The following is a 19795-nucleotide window of genomic DNA, read 5'->3' as shown; positions in this document are numbered from 1 at the left end:
AATAGGTAGAAACAGAAAAAAATCTTGGAGTGTGATATGAAGAGTCTCAATCCCTTTAGAGAAGGCCTATGTCACCTTCATCAGACAACTAGTGGTAATCTGGACCTTAAGGTTGCTGCCAGTAGAGGTTCAGAGGGCAGTGAGAGACGTGTTCTCGTGTTCTGTTACTGGAAACCAGAGCGGGGACACTTACTACATGGTGGCAGAAAGCTTAGAGAAATTGTGCCATGCAGTTATGTAGGAAACAAAATTTGTAATAAATCTGGATATTTGGCTAAGGAGATTATCAGGTAAAATGTTAAGTTTTGTTTTGCTGTTTATAGTAAAATATGAGAGGAAAGACACGAAGTAAAGGTAGAACTGTTAAACAAAAAGGAACCAGCCTGAATAATTTTAAAACTTCTCTTCTTCAGTTGAAAAAGATGCTAAACATCAAGTATGCAAAGATTGTAGTATAGAGAGAAAAAAAAGTGTGCAGTATATAGAAAAGTAAGCTTCCCTGGTGGCTCAGTGGTAAAGAATCTGCCTGTAATGCAGGAGACTTGGGTTCCTTGGGTCAGGAAGATCCCCTGGAGAAGGAAATGGCAACCCACTTCAGTATTTTTGCCTGGGAAATCCCACGGACAGAGAGGAGCCTGGCAGGCCACAGTCCACAGCAGTCACAAAAGAGTCAGGCTTGACTTAGCAACTAAATAACAACATAAGGAAAAGCATACAAACTTTTGTTAAAATCTCAGATTGATCAAAAGATCAGACTAGTCATTCACAGACAGGATCTTTTCAAGAGATTAAGGATGTGAGGATGTGATTCATACCTTCTTACCCAAACCAGAGGGGCTCTAGAAACTTAAGGCCATTGCCCCTCAGCCATTTCAGCATAAGCCTAAAATGCAATCAGGATTATCTCAAAAAAGATCTAGGGATGTGACTTTAATCTAAAGCAATGAAACCTAGTGGACCCAAAAAGTTTTTTTGAGAAATTGTATTTCTGTAGAAACACTTCCAGCTTACACTGAAATGACTGAGGTAGTACAAGATGGAGATATTTCATACCCACAAGAATTCTACTGGCACAAAAGAGGCTGTGAAAACTACACACCTACAGACATGTTCTGCTTTTCATGAAAAAGAGAGGATGACTCGGATCAGACTTAAGAGCCCAGCTGAGAACCCAGAAGATATTACCCAAACGCTGAAAACTGATGGAGGGAAATACGACCCTTATCCACCAGATTTCAGGACGATTATGAATACTTCTTAATCTTTATTTACTCCTCTTTTGAAGTGAACTGTCTATAACTGCTGGCCTAAGTCTTTGTTGTTGGGAGTATTAAGGGCGTGTAGATTCATAGATACACAGATGGGGAGGAAGTCCCGCCCTAAGATCCAGACCTTAGGAATCTCATCCACATTTGATTTAGAGAATGAGATTTGGGACACTGAGCTAGCTGATGCTATAGAAAGTGAAGTCGCTCAGTCATCTCTGACTCTTTGCGACCCCATGGACTGTAGCCTGCCAGGCTCTTCCATCTGTGGGATTTTCCAGGCAAAAATACTGGAGTGGATTGCCATTTCCTTTACCAGGGAATCTTCCCGACCCAGGAATCGAACCCGGGTCTCCCTCACTGCAGGCAGTCTACCGTCTGAGCTACCAGCGAAGCCCTAGCTGATGCTATAATGTTATACAATACTGGGAATCTTGGGAGGGGGTGAACATACTTTGTCTGCAGGAGAAAAGTGAGTTGTAGGTGCCATAGGGTGGGTTTTAGTTGGCAGAATTCTCAGGTGGCCCCAAGGTTTATCTCCCTAGTGTATATTCCTTGTATAATCCCCTCCACTTGGATATGGGAAGAATATGAATATGATAAAAAAATTTTCATCATTAGGTTTTGTCCTGTGAAAAAGGCAAAGGGGTTTTGCAAATTCAATGAAGGTCCTTGTCGGTTGACTGAGTCATCAAAAGGTGGTTATTTGGGTTATTGTTTTTGTTATGTGGTCACTAAATCATGTCCAACTCATGGACTGCAGTGCACCAAGCTTTTCTGTACTTCACTATCTTCTGGAGTTCGTTCAGACCCATGTCGATTGAGTCAGTGATGCCATCCAACCATCTCATCCTCCATCACCCCCTTCTCCTCCTGCCCTCAATACTTCCCAGCATTGGGATGTTTCCCAATGTGTTCGCTCTTTGCATCAAGTGGTCCAAGTATTGGAACTTCAGTTTCAGCATCAGTCCTTCCAGTGAATATCCAAAGAATGTTATTTTGGGGTAGGTCTGACCTAATTGGTTGGGCCCTTAAAAGATGGTTCCAGCAGCAAGAGACTCTCCTGCTGTCTTTGAAAAAGGGGACTACTGTAACTTCTACAACTTAATGGGAATTAATTCTGCTGCTGCTGCTGCTAAGTCGCTTCAGTCATATCCAACTCTGTGCGACCCCATAGATGGCAGCCCAAAAGTCTCCCCCATCCCTGGGATTCTCCAGGCAAGAACACTGGAGTGGGTTGTCATTTCCTTCTCCAGTGCATGAAAGTGAAAAGTGAAAGTGAAGTCGCTCAGTCGTGTCCGACTCCTAGCGACCCCATGGACTGTAGTCTACCAGGCTCTTCCGTCCATGAGATTTTCCAGGTAAGAGTACTGGAGTGGGTTGCCATTTCCTTCTCCCATTAATTCTGCTAACAAGCATGAAATTGGAAGAATACCACAAGCCTCAGATGAAATCCACCTTTAATTCTGCCTTGTGAGACTCCCTGCTGCGGATTTAGCTAGGCACACCAGAACTCCTAACTCAAAGAAATAGTGAGATAATGGTTTAGTCATCTAAATTTGTGGTAATCTGTTCTATGGCAAAAAGTACAAATACGTAGCGAATTATGATAACTTATTTCTGGTTTTGCCATGGCAGTGTCTGTTTTTGTTCACTCTATTCTTTATAAAGCAACATATTTCTACCATGAAAATAAAATGAACATTATGACACTTCCTGCCTAAAGGTTTTCAATGGCTTTTCATTGAACTGCAAATAAATCTTTTTTTTTGCATATATTTTTTCATTTATTTTTATTAGTTGGAGGCTAATTACTTTACAGTATTGTAGTGGTTTTTGAAAAAGAGACACAGATGTACAGAACAGAATTTTGGACTCTGTGTGAGAAGGCGAGGGTGGGATCTTTCGAGAGAACAACATCGAAACATGTATATTATTTAGGATGAAACAGATCACCAGCCCAGGCTGGATGCATGAGACAAGTGCTTGGGCCTGGTGCACTGGGAAGACCCAGAGGAATCGGGTGGAGAGGGAGGTGGGAGGGGGGATTGGGATGGGGAATACATGTAAATCCATGGCTGAACTGCAAATAAATCTTATCCATGAGGAAAACAAAGCAAACAATAAAAACAACAATAAAATGACAGAGGTCTAGCTTTCCAGCTTTTGCTGATCTGCCCAAGTTTAGATTCAGCTACTGTTCTTTTCTTCCTTCAGCGCTTTAAACACTAGTGTGTGTATGCCAAGTTGTTCCAGTCATGCCTAGCTCTTTGCGACCCCATGGACTGTACCCGGCCAGGCTCCTCTGTCCGTGGGATTCTCCAGGCAAGAGTATTGGAGTGGGTTGCCATGCCCTCCTCCAGGGAATTTTCCCAAACCAGGTTATTACCTTTGTCAGAAATCCATTTCTTAATTCTTTGTTGAGATGTTTTTGTTAGTCTTCTAATCCCTTTTCTCTTCTAAGTGTTGCCTTTTGGAGAGTTCTCCCTATCTCCCCTGTGTATACACCCCAGCAGTAAAAGTCAGACACTTCTCTACCCTCTTCATTCCTTTGGAACCACACTATGACGAGTTGTTTTGTTTTATTTGTTTGTTTTAACAGTTTAAAAAGAGTTTTTTTTTTTTTCCATTTATTTTTATCAGTTGGAGTCTAATTACTTTACAGTATTGTAGTGGCTTTTGTCATACATTGACATGAAACAGCCATGGAGTTACATGTATTCCCCATCCCGATCCCCCCTCCCACCTCCCTCTCCACCCGATTCCTCTGGGTCTTCCCAGTGCACCAGGCCCGAGCACTTGTCTCATGCATCCAGCCTGGACGAGTTGTTGCTATTGTTCCATTTATTCATGTATTGTCTGTCCCTATACTACCTTGTAACTATGTACCCTGTCCTTTTTATTGGCAACTATATAATAAAGATTCACTTTAATGGAATGAAATCAATTTTCAAAACAAATACAGTACTGAAACCAGAGAGAAATGCTGCCTGTGAACCTTAATATTAAGGTGAGTTCATTGCAGAGGAATATGTCTTCAAAAATAACCTTAGAGTGACTATAATGTCACATTTTCTTGTAATGTCATTTAACATAAGCTTATGTTATTATGGCAAATTTCAGTTCTGTAAAACTGATTCCCCCACACCCTGAGGTGATAATTAATATGATTCTGTGTAAGTGTCAAGCTTGTTTATGCTTAATCAAAGAGTGATTCCTAGTGAATCTCGTTGAAATGACAGAGTATATAGCCTTCATAAAATCTTTAGTATTTCTCTTCTTATTTGAGATCTACATAAGCATTGAGTGCGAGAGAAAAATAAAGTTCTTTTATATTGTTAGCTAAAGGTAGAAAAACTGATTTGTAAATTAGTAATATTATTGATATTTTTAAATTAAAATTTAAATGAACTCATACTTGATTCAATTTCTATAAAAAAGTGGCAAGAGGTAATTGTAATCAAAGTCAAAATTGTCTTCAAAAAGTAAAGATTAGAGTAAAAAATCAAAGGAAGAGAGTTTCAGTGCCCCAACATTAAAATAATGGTCTGCAAATATTTCTGAAAAGTTACTAATATTACTAAAGCTCTGACCACAGACACTGACTACAGCTATAGTATTTATTTATAAATTAAATGTATCTATTGCTCTGATAATGTAAATTGAAGGAGGTATATTCACCAAGGATTATGCACAACAAAGGAACCTATAAGCAAGGTGAAAAGACAGCCCTCAGATTGGGAGAAAATAATAGCAAATGAAGAAACAGACAAAGGATTAATCTCAAAAATATACAAGCAACTCCTGCAGCTCAATTCCAGAAAAATAAATGACCCAATCAAAAAATGGGCCAAAGAACTAAACAGACATTTCTCCAAAGAAGACATACAGATGGCTAACAAACACATGAAAAGATGCTCAACATCACTCATTATCAGAGAAATGCAAATCAAAACCACAATGAGGTACCATTACACGCCAGTCAGGATGGCTGCTATCCAAAAGTCTACAAGCAATAAATGCTGGAGAGGGTGTGAAGAAAAGGGAACCCTCTTACACTGTTGGTGGGAATGCAAACTAGTACAGCCACTATGGAGAACAGTGTGGAGATTTCTTAAAAAAAACTGGAAATAGAACTGCCATATGACCCAGCAATCCCACTTCTGGGCATACACACTGAGGAAACCAGATCTGAAAGAGACATGTGCACCCCAGTGTTCATCGCAGCACATTTATAATAGCCAGGACATGGAAGCAACCTAGATGCCCATCAGCAGACGAATGGATAAGAAAGCTGTGGTACATATACACTATGGAATATTACTCAGCTGTTAAAAAGAATTAATTTGAATCAGTCCTAATGAGATGGATGAAGCTGGAGCCCATTATACAGAGTGAAGTAAGCCAGAAAGATAAAGACCAATACAGTATACTAACGCATATATATGGAATTTAGAAAGATGGTAATGAAAACCCTATATGCAAAACAGAAAAAGAGACACAGATGTACAGAACGGAATTTTGGACTCTGTGTGAGAAGGCGAGGGTGGGATCTTTCGAGAGAACAGCATCGAAACATGTATATTATCAAGGGTGAAACAGATCACCAGCCCAGGTTGGATGCATGAGACAAGTGCCTGGGCCTGGTGCACTGGGAAGACCCAGAGGGATCGTGTAGAGAAGGAAGTGGGAGGAGGGATCGGGATGGGGAATACATGTAAATCTATGGCTGACTCATGTCAATGTATGGCAAAAACCACTACAATATTGTAAAGTAATTAGCCTCAACTAATAAAAATAAATGAAAAAAAATCTTAAAATAATGAGACAAAAATTAAATGAGACACTTAAATAAACACTTCAGTTCAGTTCAGTTGCTCAGTCGTGTCCAACTCTTTGCGACCCCATGAATCGCCGTATGCCAGGCCTCCCTGTCTATCACCAACTCCCGGAGTTTACTCAAACTCATGTCCATCGAGTCGGTGATGCCATCCAGCCATCTCATCCTCTGTCATCCCCTTCTCCTCCTGCCCCCAATCCCTCCCAGCATCAGGGTCTTTTCCAATGAGTCAATTCTTCACATGAGGTGGCCACAGTATCGGAGTTTCAGCTTCAGCATCAGTCCTTCCAATGAACACCCAGGACTGATCTCCTTTAGGATGGACTGGTTGGATCTCCTTGCAGTCCAAGGAACTCTCAAGAGTCTTCTCCAATACCACAGTTCAAAAGCATCAATTCTTTGGCACTCAGCTTTCTTCACAGTCCAGCTCTCACATCCATACATGACCACTGGAAAAACCACAGCCTTGACTAGATGGAGCTTTGGTGGCAAAGTAATGTCTCTGCTTTTTAATATGCTATCTAAGTTGGTCATAACTTTCCTTACAAGGAGTAAGCGTCTTTTAATTTCATGGCTGCAAACACCATCTGCAGTGATTTTGGAACCCAAGAAAATAAAGTCTGTCACTGTTTCCATTGTTTCCCCATCTATTTGCCATGAAGTGACGGGACCAGATGCCATGATCTTAGTTTTCTGAACGTTGAGCTTTAAGCCAACTTTTTCACTCTCATCAAGAGGCTTTTTAGTTCCTCTTCAGTTTCTGCCATAAGGGTGGTGTCAACTGCATATCTGAGGTTATTGATATTTCTCTCAGCAGTCTTGATTCCAGCTTGTGCATCTTCCCACCCAGCATTTCTCATGATGTACTCTGCATATAAGTTTAATAAGCAGGGTGAAAATCCTTACATTAATTTCTTTTTAAAACCATTTCACTCTAAAGTATTTTGTGTTTTGGATACTTAAATTTTAATAGGCATGCCTCATCATGATTTTATCAACTTATATATGTGAAGGAATATTATGTGCACTTGACCAGGTTCACTTTTAGCATTACAATTTTTAAATCTATAATTCAAAAAGATTTTTACAAATGATTCCCATTTTGTCAGGCTTCCTTTTCAGATTTGACTTTTTTGCCATTATATTTATTTTATAATTTGGTAAGAAAAGAGATAATTTTAGGAAGACAATGATTTTTCATATAACTGTATTAACATCATTAATATTTTCAATTTGCCTATTTTTATAAGTAAGATTATTAAGTCATTTGGCCACTTCATAATGAGTAGTTTAAACTAGAAAACACCACTTAAACTTTGATATATTAAAATACGCTAAAAAAATTTAGTCAGAGTGCCACTGTCGGTACTCTACTGTCCATGAAGCCACCATCTGAAATAGGCCAAGTATGCTTCACTTTTGATTACTGTTTTGCGTATCAATAAATATTCTATTGTCATTCTCTTTTATATAAAATATCAGTATAAATCAACAATTTAATGCTATGTTCTGCAACTGAATAAAATAGAGCATGAAAATTTGCAGGGGTGTATCAGCTGTAGGACTACTGCCCTTAAGTGAGGGTCCTATACTATTGTCTAGATAGCAATCTTTAGCATGTGAATTTTAAAGTCAAAATTCAAGAGAGCTCTCTCAGCTTATTAACTAGGGCTCTATTCTCTGCATTATAAGCATACACTCTGGGTGATTATGATGAAATACCTCTCTCAACCACAATTTGAGAAGTGTTGTTACAGTATTGTTGAGATAAGAAAAAAAATGCCAATAAGAAGAATATTGCTAATTTTTGTGCAGAGAACAGTTTGAAGGAGAGCTTTGAAACAGTTTGAAAGATCAATTAAGAGGTTATAATAATGGAGTAGAACATGAGAAGAGATAACTCCTTGGACTAAGGAAGTTACTTTTGTGCAGTACGGAGTATATATGCAATATTTAAGAGGTAAAGAAGCATAAACATAGGAGTGATTAATTTTGAATATCAGGGAAAAAATGGCCAAGAATGTCTCCTAGATTTCAAGGTTGAGTTGAAGCACACTTCACTGTCAAAAGTGGAGATGAGGAAACATGCATATTTTAGGGGAAAAGAATGAGAATACCAAAGAACATGCAAAAAATAAAAAATATGTTCTTAAATTGCTCTAGTATCCAATTGGATGGGATGGAAGAAGAGAGTGTATAAGAGTGTGAGAAATAACTTTTAGGGTACTATGCAAAAGCCATTAAATTTTTATTTTAAAACAGGAAAAGTTATAGCTGGGATGTCCACTAAACAGACTAAGAAACAGTGTGTTGTTGAAATTTACACATTTAGTAATGGGATGTTATATGGTGGGGTTGAAAATTAGATTACCTCTACTTGAGGGAAAGGGAAGATATGTAATGGAGAAGTGAACTTGGTGCATATAACTTCACTCTTTCAAGAATATTGAACAAAAGAAAAGATAGGAAGTGAGATTTTACTAATGGGAATGATGCCATTTATAAAGTAGTGGAGAGTGTAGAATATGTCTACAGATTGAAAGGAGAGCAGTAGAGTGAAGAGGTTAGAAATGTAAATGTATGACAGCTAAAACTTAATTCACTTGGGACTCCAAATTAGACCTTTTTCCTAGAGCTCTGAATTTATGGCTTCTTTAGATGCTGAGGAATGACCCTAAAGAAAAAGGAGTGTTGCAGATAAGGCTCGGCTATTTGATGAACACTTGGTTTGCTTCCATATCTTTGCTATTGTAAATAATGCTGCTATGAATGTTGTGGTGCAACTACCATTTGAATTAGTGTTTTGTTCAGATAAATATGCAGGAGTGGAACTGATGGAGCAGAAGCTAATCCTATTGTTCTCTGATCCCCTGTTACTATCGACAGGGGATCATGAGGTTATAGAACCTTCTGGAATTAGTCTTTTATTGCCCATTGTTCTGCCCATTGCTTTTATTGCTCTGTTTCAAACTCAACTTTAAATAATATCTGTTCAGTTCTGTTCAGTCACTCAGTCGTGTTGCTCAGTCATGCCTGCTACCTGATGGACTGTAGCACACCAGGCTTCCCTGTCCATCACCAACTCCTGAAGCTTGCTCAAACTCATATTCATCAAGTGGTGATACCATCCAACCATCTCATCCTCTGTCATCCCCTTCTCCTCCTGCCCCCAGTCCCTCCCAGCATCAGGGTCTTTTCAAATGAGTCAGTTCTTTGCAACAGGTGGCCACAGTACTGGAGCTTCAGCGTCAGCATCAGTCCTTCCAGTGAATATTCAGGACTGATCTCCTTTAGGATGGACTGGTTGGATCTCCTTGCAGTCCAAGGGACTCTCAAGAGTCTTCTCCAACACCACAGTTTAGAAAGCTCAATTCTTTGGAGTTCAGCTTTCTTTATAGTCCAACTCTCACATCCATACCTTACTACTAGAAAAACCATAGCTTTGACTAGACAGACCTTTGTTGGCAAAGTAATGTCTGCTTTTTAATATGCTATCTAGGTTGGTTATAGCTTTTCTTCCAAGGAGCAAGCATCTTTTAATTTCACAGCTGCAGTCACCATCTGCAGTGATTTTGGAGCCCCCCCCACCGCCCCCCACCAAAAAAAATAATAAAGTCTCTCACTGCTTCTATTGTTTCCCCATCTATTTGCCATGAAGTGATAACACCAGATGCCATGATCTTCATTTTCTGAATGTTGAGTTTTAAGCCAAATTTTTCACTCTGTTCTTTCACTTTCATCAAGAGATTCTTTAGTTCTTCTTCACTTTCTGTCATTAGGTTGGTGTCATCTGTGTATCTGAGGTTATTGATATTTCTCCCAGTAATCTTGATTCCAGCTTGTGCTTCATCCAGCCCAGCATTTCGCGTGATGTAGTCTGCATATAAGTTGAATAAGCAGGGTGACAATATACAACCTTGATGTACTCCTTTCCCTATTTGGAACCAGTCTGTTGTTCCGTGTCCAGCTCTAACTATTGCTTCTTGACCTGCATACAGAATGCCTGTAATAATATGTAAAATAATATTAAATAAGGATTTTCTTTTATCCTTTCCTACATTTTCCTTTTTTTTCCATATTTTTTCTTTCTGAATGAAAAATTGTGTGATAACAATGTCCAATGCAATTGAACTATTTCAGCCTCTGAAATGGCAAAAGTGACAAATGATAGTGATATGTTTTTATCTTTTCTTAAATGTTAAGGGAAAACACATTTTCAATCTTGCAATCTTTTAATAATCTAGATAAATATTTTGTATTTCTTAATACTGCAGTATTTGAAAGAAAAAAAAATTTTTCATGGGTTAGGTTGCTGGAGTCAGGAGCCATAGATTATTTTTTTAAATAAAAAAACCAAAATGTTATGGCATTATAGCAGTGTTTAAGATAATATTTTCAAATATCAGGCTATAGATAGTTGTAGAAGCATCAGCCACAGACAGGATTATCGACATAACTTCAAACTTGACATTTGATAAACTATTAGGCATTGCTATGGTGAGGAAGTGCTGTCAGATGACATGCATTAAACATAAATAAACTGATTTTCATGGTGCCATAGTGAAATATGTCAGGCATAAAGGTGGAGAGGTAATTGTGCACTGAAGTGGTATGAGAGTCTTGCCCCACCAAAAGGTTATAGACTGCTGATGAGATCTTATCAGGTCACAGATAATGTGAGCTGAACTTCACAGGAAACCAATATGTTAGTTGCAAGTTAAACCATTTTCAGCCATGGGATGTGCAACTCTGTGATGGTGATTTGTAACCCATTATTAGACAGTGGAAATTATCGTCTTCAGTCAGGGTTAAAATAAGCCTTCTTCAGATCTGTATTTCTTGTCTCAAGGAATAAAAATGACAGTGATTCTCTGTTATGTTAGAAATTTTCATTCATTTCTCTGAGATATAATATTTTGCAAATGTATCAAATGACATGTGAGCAAGTACACTATATTGATATTTCAACACCTGTCCTAGAGGAAAAGAAATAACAGCAATTTAATGAGAATTTCATCAACAAAGCAAAACAGTATAGATGGTGTGCAAATGAGACATCAGTTGACATGTAGTCATCAAACCACTGACATAACATGATTCTTAGTCCATAAAGCTCTACATTTAGCTATCTTTCTCTAAAGATAGTGGTATTAATTCTGGGATGCATTTTAGAGTCTCGAAACAAGTCTTCATTGTAATTTGAGAAGGGAAAAAAAATCTAAGTATATTGTTCTATTAAACTGTAAGTAGGTAAAGGGATTATATATATATATATTCATCAATATATATATATTTGAGTTTCATCTTAAATTGCAGAAAGTACCTTACCTAATTTCTAGGACATACATGAAATGAAAAAGTCTCCTGACAATTATTTAGTGCCATGAGGCTTTCTGTGTATATGAAGTCAAATTCAGCTGCTCACAAATCACTAGTTAAACAAATAATCTAGTCTCTAAATCAAAACCACTTACAGATTTAAGAATTGTGGATGATATAATGACTGTCATATTTTGAAACAGTATTTTGACAAACAGGGATCACAACTACTAATATTTCAAATGAGAGTGAACTTGCATTACTGAAAGTTCAGCTTCTACTGAGCAGAATAAGGAGCTGTAAATTCCAGAGAGTAATAAAAGGCTGTCGTAAAAGACCATCAAAAGAGGTCAACCTTTAGATAAGAAAATGCAAAAACAATCCGATATGATATAGGTTTTCCAAAATGTTTCTTTAGAAATGTATAGTCACACATGCACACACACACGAAACATTATTTTCAAAATCAGATGATGGTGTACATGATGCAAAGTCTTTAATATTAGAGTATAAGATAAAACAAATTCATAATAAACACAGTTCAGTTGGAAAATTTAAACATAAACAAAGCAATAAAGAAAAATTCAGAATCATAAGTGAAAACAATAATGAGCAAATAACACTTAATTTCATATAATTTTCACATACAAAAATCTGTGAACTTTGTACATGTCAGCAGAGTTCACACTTATTACTTTGGTACAATATTCATCATGTTGTGATGAGTCACATTTTTTTATTCTTATAAGAGAAATAGTACCATGCTTATTTTATTTCAGTAAGATAAGATTGCATGCTCAGACGCTTCAGTTGTGTCTGACTCTTTGCAACACTGTGGACTGCAGCCAGCCAGGCTCCTCTGTCCATGGGATTGTCTTGGCAAGAATACTGCAGTGGGTTGTCATTCCCTTCTCCAGGGGATCTTTATGACCCAGGGGTCTAACATGTGTCTCCTGCATTACAGGTAGATTCTTGATCACTGAGTCACCCAGGAAGCCCAAGATAAGAGTAACTGTTTTTTTTTTTTTTTTATTAGTTGGAGGCCAATCACTTCACAACATTTCAGTGGGTTTTGTCATACATTGATATGAATCAGCCATGGATTTACACGTATTCCCCATCCCGATCCCCCCTCCCACCTCCCTCTCCACCCGATTCCTCTGGGTCCTCCCAATGCACCAGGCCGGAGCACTTGTCTCATGCATCCCACCTGGGCTGGTGATCTGTTTCACCATAGATAGTATACATGCTGTTCTTTTGAAACATCCCACCCTCACCTTCTCCCACAGAGTTCAAAAGTCTGTTCTGTATTTCTGTGTCTCTTTTTCTGTTTTGCATATAGGGTTATCGTTACCATCTTTCTAAATTCCATATATATGTGTTAGTATGCTGTAATGTTCTTTATCTTTCTGGCTTACTTCACTCTGTATAAGGGGCTCCAGCTTCATCCATCTCATTAGGACTGGTTCAAATGAATTCTTTTTAATGGTTGAGTAATATTCCATGGTGTATATGTACCACAGCTTCCTTATCCATTCATCTGCTGATGGGCATCTAGGTTGCTTCCATGTCCTGGCTATTATAAACAGTGCTGCGATGAACATTGGGGTGCACGTGTCTCTTTCAGATCTGGTTTCCTCAGTGTGTATGCCCAGAAGTGGGATTGCTGGGTCATATGGCAGTTCTATTTCCAGTTTTTTAAGAAATCTCCACACTGTTTTCCATAGCAGCTGTACTAGTTTGCATTCCCACCAACAGTGTAAGAGGGTTCCCTTTTCTCCACACCCTCTCCAGCATTTATTGCTTGGGCTTTTGCACTACAAAGGAAACTATAAGTAAGGTGAAAAGACAGCCCTCAGATTGGGAGAAAATAATAGCAAATGAAGAAACAGACAAAGGATTAATCTCAAAAATATACAAGCAACTCCTGCAGCTCAATTCCAGAAAAATAAATGACCCAATCAAAAAATGGGCCAAAGAACTAAACAGACATTTCTCCAAAGAAGACATACAGATGGCTAACAAACACATGAAAAGATGCTCAACATCACTCATTATTAGAGAAATGCAAATTGAAACCACAATGAGGTACCATTACACGCCAGTCAGGATGGCTGCTATCCAAAAGAGTAACTGTTTTGAATTCAACATTTATCTAATGGTGGCATCAGTTCAATTCTGTTCAGTCACTCAATTGTGTCTGACTCTTTGTGACCCCATGGACTGCAGCACGCCAGGCCTCCCTGTCCATCACCAACTCCCAGAGTTTACTCAAACTCATGTCCATTGAGTTGGTGATGCCATCCAAACATCCCATCCTCTGTTGTCCCTTTTTCCTCGCACTTTCAATCTTTCCCAGCATCAGGGTCTTTTCAAATGAGTCAGTTCTTTGCACCAGGTGGCCAAAGTATTGAAGTTTCAGCTTCAGCATCAAATGAGCATCAGATACTTCAAATGAATATTCAGGACTGATTTCCTCTAGGATGGACTGGTTGGATCTCCTTGCAGTCTAAGTGACTCTCAAGAGTACTCTCCAACACCACAGTTCAAAAGCATCAATTCTTTGGTGCTCAGCTTTCTTTATAATCCAACTCTCACATCCATACATGACTACTGGAAAAAGCATAGCTTTGACTTGATGGACTTTATTGGCAACATGATGTCTCTGCTTTTTAATATGCTGTCTAGGTTGGTCATAACTTTTCTTCCAAGGAGTAAGCGTCTTAATTTCATGACTGCATTCACCATCTGCACTGATTTTGGAGGCCAAAAAAAAAAAAAAAAAAAAAAAAAATCTGTCACCATTCCCATTGTTTTCCCATCTATCTGCCATGAAGTAATGGGACCAGATGCCATGATCTTAGTTTTCTGAATGTTGAGTTTTAAGTCAACTATGGTGGCATAGTATTGTTTTATAACAGGCTTTCTTACTTTTATTTAGATAGTTGCTACTTATTTCAGAGGCAAAATGAAATCTTATTGGTTATGAGGAAAGCAAACTAAAACAGTATTATCAACCTTTGTTTTCATTCCACACATTTTTTTTTAATTGACAGTCTATTTTAATGCAGATTTTCTTATCACTATGGTGATCTTTCTGGTACTATAATTTAAACTATTGCACTCATTTCTCTTTAATTACATGTATATTTCATGGAAGGCATTTGAACAAATACACTAGAATGGATTTGTCATTTATAGGTTAATAAGCTTGGGTTAGGGAACAGTTATTCAATATAACAAACAACTTTAAAAGACTTATAAGAGTCCAAGTTATTAGCCACCTATTTCAACAGCCACAGAATGTGGATGGGTTAAGTGTCACTGGAGAGATTCTCTGGGAAGCAGACACTGAGCTGGAGTTAGGAACACAAAAGATTTCTTGGGAGGACTACCGGGTGCACAAGGTGTCAGGTAAAAGATATAGGCTGTTCAGTCGGACCAGCGTTATGTCCTGCAGGGAAGAGTCTTCCTTATCGATGATATACTCTATCCTTGAGTCACCTAGAATTCAAGCAAAGGGGATTGTAAAGTGGGTTGCAAAGTGAGTCACTGAGAATGATAACGAGGTCACTCCTGCTTAACACCATAGCCTTCAAACTCACGCATTCTTCCTAGTGACAATACCATTCCATAAAAAGTCTCAGCTTCAATATATGTTCTGTTTCCTAGAGGACAGTGACTCACTCTCATGGCCTTGCCTTGCAAGCTTCCTTCATCAGGCCTTTCCTGCGCGGTATGTGCTAAATGTCGTCAATTCCAAGGTCTTGAGCTAACACCAACAACCACACCAGCACTCTCCTACTCACAGTCTAGTCCAAATACTTTTTTGAGGGAGATCTACATAAAGCAGTTTTGCATCTGCCTCATTAAGTAACCTATTTAATTTATGGTTTCTCTCCTTTCCAAAAGGGACCTGAGCCCAGTCATGACGTATGATGAAATACATAAATAAAATTTGGATACAAACTTAAAAATTACTTAGAAGGAAAGAAAGAAGTCAATTTGTTCACCATAAGGGCAAACACGTTGCTATAATTGAGGATTCCCTATGGCTGTGAGCTTCCTGACAGCCCAATCAGAATTAGTGATGGCACGTATCCCATCACTGCACTCCAGAAAGATAGACAAGCTTTCAAGGATGATGGCATTTGGTTACAGCACTGCATTTAAAAATTTACTTCTTAAGCAGTATGATTTAAAGAGTAAACCTATTAATAGAAGGAAGAACATTCTTCCCTGCAAATATTTGACAATAAAAATGGTCATATGAAAGTGTTAGTTGCTCAGTCGTGTCTGATTCTTTGCGACCCCATGGTCTGTCCATGGAATTCTCCAGGCAAGAGTACTGGAGTGGGTTGCCATTCCCTTCTCCAGGAGATCTTTCCAATCCAGAGATTGAAACCAGGTCTCCTGCGTTGCAGGCAGACTCTACCATCTAAGCTCCAGTAGGGAAATTTTCACAGTATCTGTTAAAAAACTAGAAACACATTTGCTCTAAAACTACGAAGAAAAATGAATTAAAATTTTTTAAAAATTTCCTTAGAAATAAATCTCCAATCCAAGTGTTTTCAGTGGAGAATTCTACCAAATATTTAGAGAAAAACTAATATCCACTCCACTTAATCTCTTACAGAAAATAGAAGAGGGACAGATGAGATGTTAGTGTGTCCCTAATTAATGTATGAATCTAGTATTATACTAAAATAAAAACTAGATAATGACTACAAATAGAAACTAATAGATCAATATCCCTGATGAACACAGACTTAAAATTCCTCTAGCAAATATTAGCAAAAAATTCATAAACATAAAGCTATGAAACTTTAAGTAAAAAAGAAACATTGAAACATAGAAAATCTCTGTGATCTATTGTTAGGTAAACAGATGTTAAACTGGACACAATCACAAAGCATAAAAGGAAAAACTGATAGATTAGACTTCACTGAGGTTTAAAACTTTGTTCTGTGAAAGATCCGATTAAAAGGCTGAAAACAAAAGCTAGATAGCAGGGGGAAATATGTATAAACCATATATTTACTAAAGGATTAACATCTAGAATGTATTAAGGAACCATCAAAACCCAACAGTAAAAGCAAGCAATGCAATTCAAAAAGAGCAAAACATATGAAGAGACACTTACTGAAATAGATATATAGATGGCAAATAAGCACATGAAAAGATGTTCAGTATCATTAGCCATTGCTGCTGCTGCTAAGTCACTTCAGTCGTGTCCGACTGTCTGTGACCCCATAGACGGCAGCCCACCAGGCTCCCCTGTCCCTGGGATTCTCCAGGCAAGAACACTGGAGTGGGTTACCATTTCCTTCTCCAATGCATGAAAGTGAAAAGTGAAAGTAAAGTCACTCCGTCGTGTCCGACTCTTAGCGACCCCATGGGCTGCAGCCCACCAGGCTCCTCCGTCCTGGGATTTTCCAGGCAAGAGTACTGGAGTGGAGGTGCCATTGCCTTCTCCCATTAGCCGTTAGGAAAATGCAAATTGAAACTATAGCAAGGTTCCAGGACACACCGACCAGAATAGCTAAAATAAAAAACAGTGACAACAGTAAATGCTGACAAGGATGCAGTCAAAGTGGATCCCTCCTATATTGCTGGTGGGATTCGAAGTGCATCCACTCAGTTTGACAGCTTCTAAAAGAAGTAAAAACACATACCTACCATATGACAAGTACGCAATCTTGAGAATTTATTCCAGAGTTACTAATACTCAAGATTATTTTTAAAAACTTGTACACAAATGTTTATAGCAGCTTTATGCATATTTTCCATAAATAGGAAATAACATAAAGGTCTTCAGTTGGGGAGTGGTTAAACCAAGACGGGTGCACGCACACCATTAGGCACTCCACAGCAGTGCAGAGGAACAAGGGACAAGCAGGAACCTCTGTGAACCTGCTCTGAACTATGCCCACTGGGAAATCCTAAATGCTATACATGGTACAAGCCTAGGAACCTTTGCAAAATGACAAGATTATGGAGGCGGAGAACAGATTAGTGGGTGGCAGGGTGAGGAGAAATGAGGCAGGTATGAAGAGGGGCCCTAAAAGGACCACAGGAGGGAGCCTTGTGGTGATGGAAGTGTTCTGTGTCTTGACTGTATCAATACCAATATTTCATATGTGATATTGTACCATATTTTTCCAAGGTGATACTGCTGAGAAAAATTGGATAAAGAATATTACATATTTCAACTGCATGTGAATCTGCAATTACCTAAAAATAATGGTTTAATTTTAAAAGAATATTTTCCTCAATACATCCATTATATTCTGATGGTATTAAATTCAAAATACTGTGTCAAAATATCTTATAATTTTCACATATAATGTACCATACATATTCATGCATACATCCATTTAAAGATAAGGATATTTATTTTGTATAATTTTTGAATAATCTCACATTCAGGTCCAAGATGTATCAAAGCTTATTTATGTCTTGGCTTATTTTAAGAGATGACAATAAAACTTAGTTTTATCTATTTATCAGAAGTTTTTTATTTTTATTTTTTTTCATGATGTGTTTTAATATGAGACAGTTAACTAATTGCTTCTTGTAATAATTTTTACACTGTTGCCCAGGGTATTAGGAAAATATGGCAAGCTACATGTAACCTTTTAATGAAAGATATTCATCCATATAGATCAGATTTTGGAGCCTCTAAAGAAAACATATTTCACTGTAACTACTTGCCAATAGGAAACTTTCTTTGAAATGTGTATATGAATAAAGTGATTGGAATTGGTAAACTGGTTGGCCAAGATGAAGCTCTGCAAATAGCAGCAATTTTACTTGTAGGAAAAACTAACTTCAGATGTGCTCTTTATGTAACCAGTTCTGTCACAATGTTAAATAAGATATTGATATCAAAAGTAGTTACAATTATGAAGCTGAGGAACATATATTTATAAAAGTCATCTCTACACAGGCATTTCTGGGCTATGATTGCTATTATTTTCATTTCACATAATGCAAACACAATATGATTAATGTTTATTTAGGGATTGTTTTTTTGAAGTCTACTATTTGACTTTGCATTTCTGCAATGTGGCAATGTTATCAGGTGTCTTATTACAGCATATAAAATATGCTCATAGACACATTGGAAAATGCATCTAATATACTTTTAGAAATATCATTGCATACCCCAGCACAAAGTGGCATCTTGTGGTAGTTTGTGTTAATCGGAAACCCTAAAACCTAGTCATCTAGAAGAATCACTAATCACTTCAGGTCACTAGGTGTTTGGTAATGGTTCATTCAGAATTGCTACTTGGGTCTGTGGTTATTTGATTGATTTTTTTTATGAGACCTTAAGTTCTATGAGATTATACACAATCTGTAGCTTGTCTGTGTAGCATCTGTTGCAAAGCACTTTTCTTCAGGTCGTTTGTGCCAGTGTGAATACTGGTTACTCCTTTCAAACTTCTCTATTCCTTCTTGGTATGACTTACTCTCCAGAGGCTAAAATGATTATTTCTCATTATTCCTTTTATTGAGTTTAGGTACAGAGATCCAAAAAATTGCAATAATCTTGACTAAGAAACACTAAGACTAGCATTATCTTAGGCAATATTGTCTATATTATATTGCTTGTTTCTCTTTTCATTTTACCACATATCTTATTTACAAGAGTTTTAGTATCACTTATTTCTCTAAAATTTATTTGCATTTAACCATCATGGAAAATCTCAACTGAGACTATTTTTTGCGTCTACATTCCATTTCTCCCCATATACACAAATAGAAGGTTGAATAAGGTTTGGATACATTTTCTCAAATCTGAAAATACATGTGATTTGGCTTGCAAAAAAACTCTGATCAAGCAGAATCTGAAATCAGACTTGCAGAACTTTGGCAGCTATGGTAAAAGCTAGGCTTGGGGTATACTTTAAACTCTGAGGCTGGGGTGGCCATTCTAAGTCAGGTGCAAGAGAAATGCCCAAAATCAAAAACAACAACAAAAAACCCCAAAGCTCTGTAGGGTGGAAAGAAAAGTTAACAGTAAACGTGAGGAGAAAGTCATCAATGGAGTGAAGAAAGACAGATACAAGTGTGAGCCTGCCTGAGCCTGTCAATTCTTATCTTTTCTCATGTTTGGTTATACAGTTTTGACTGAATTCTCAAGAGGCTGCTTTCCTACAAGATGACTTAAAATCAACTGATTTGAGAGGATTTCCTTTAGCAGAATCCCAAAGAGTCTGACTATAACAGGTATGAAATCTAAATAAAGTGCATGTAGAATAGTATTATCTCTGGTAATTTTTGAAGCACAACAGTGCAACAGAATTGGGGCAAACACTGGAGCAGACACAGGAGCAAAGCTAGAGTAGCAACTAATTGCTTTAAC

The sequence above is a fragment of the Dama dama genome, chromosome 32, assembly GCF_033118175.1.
Source record: "Dama dama isolate Ldn47 chromosome 32, ASM3311817v1, whole genome shotgun sequence".
Taxonomy (NCBI): Eukaryota; Metazoa; Chordata; class Mammalia; order Artiodactyla; family Cervidae; genus Dama; species Dama dama.
This window is presented reverse-complemented; position numbering follows the sequence as displayed.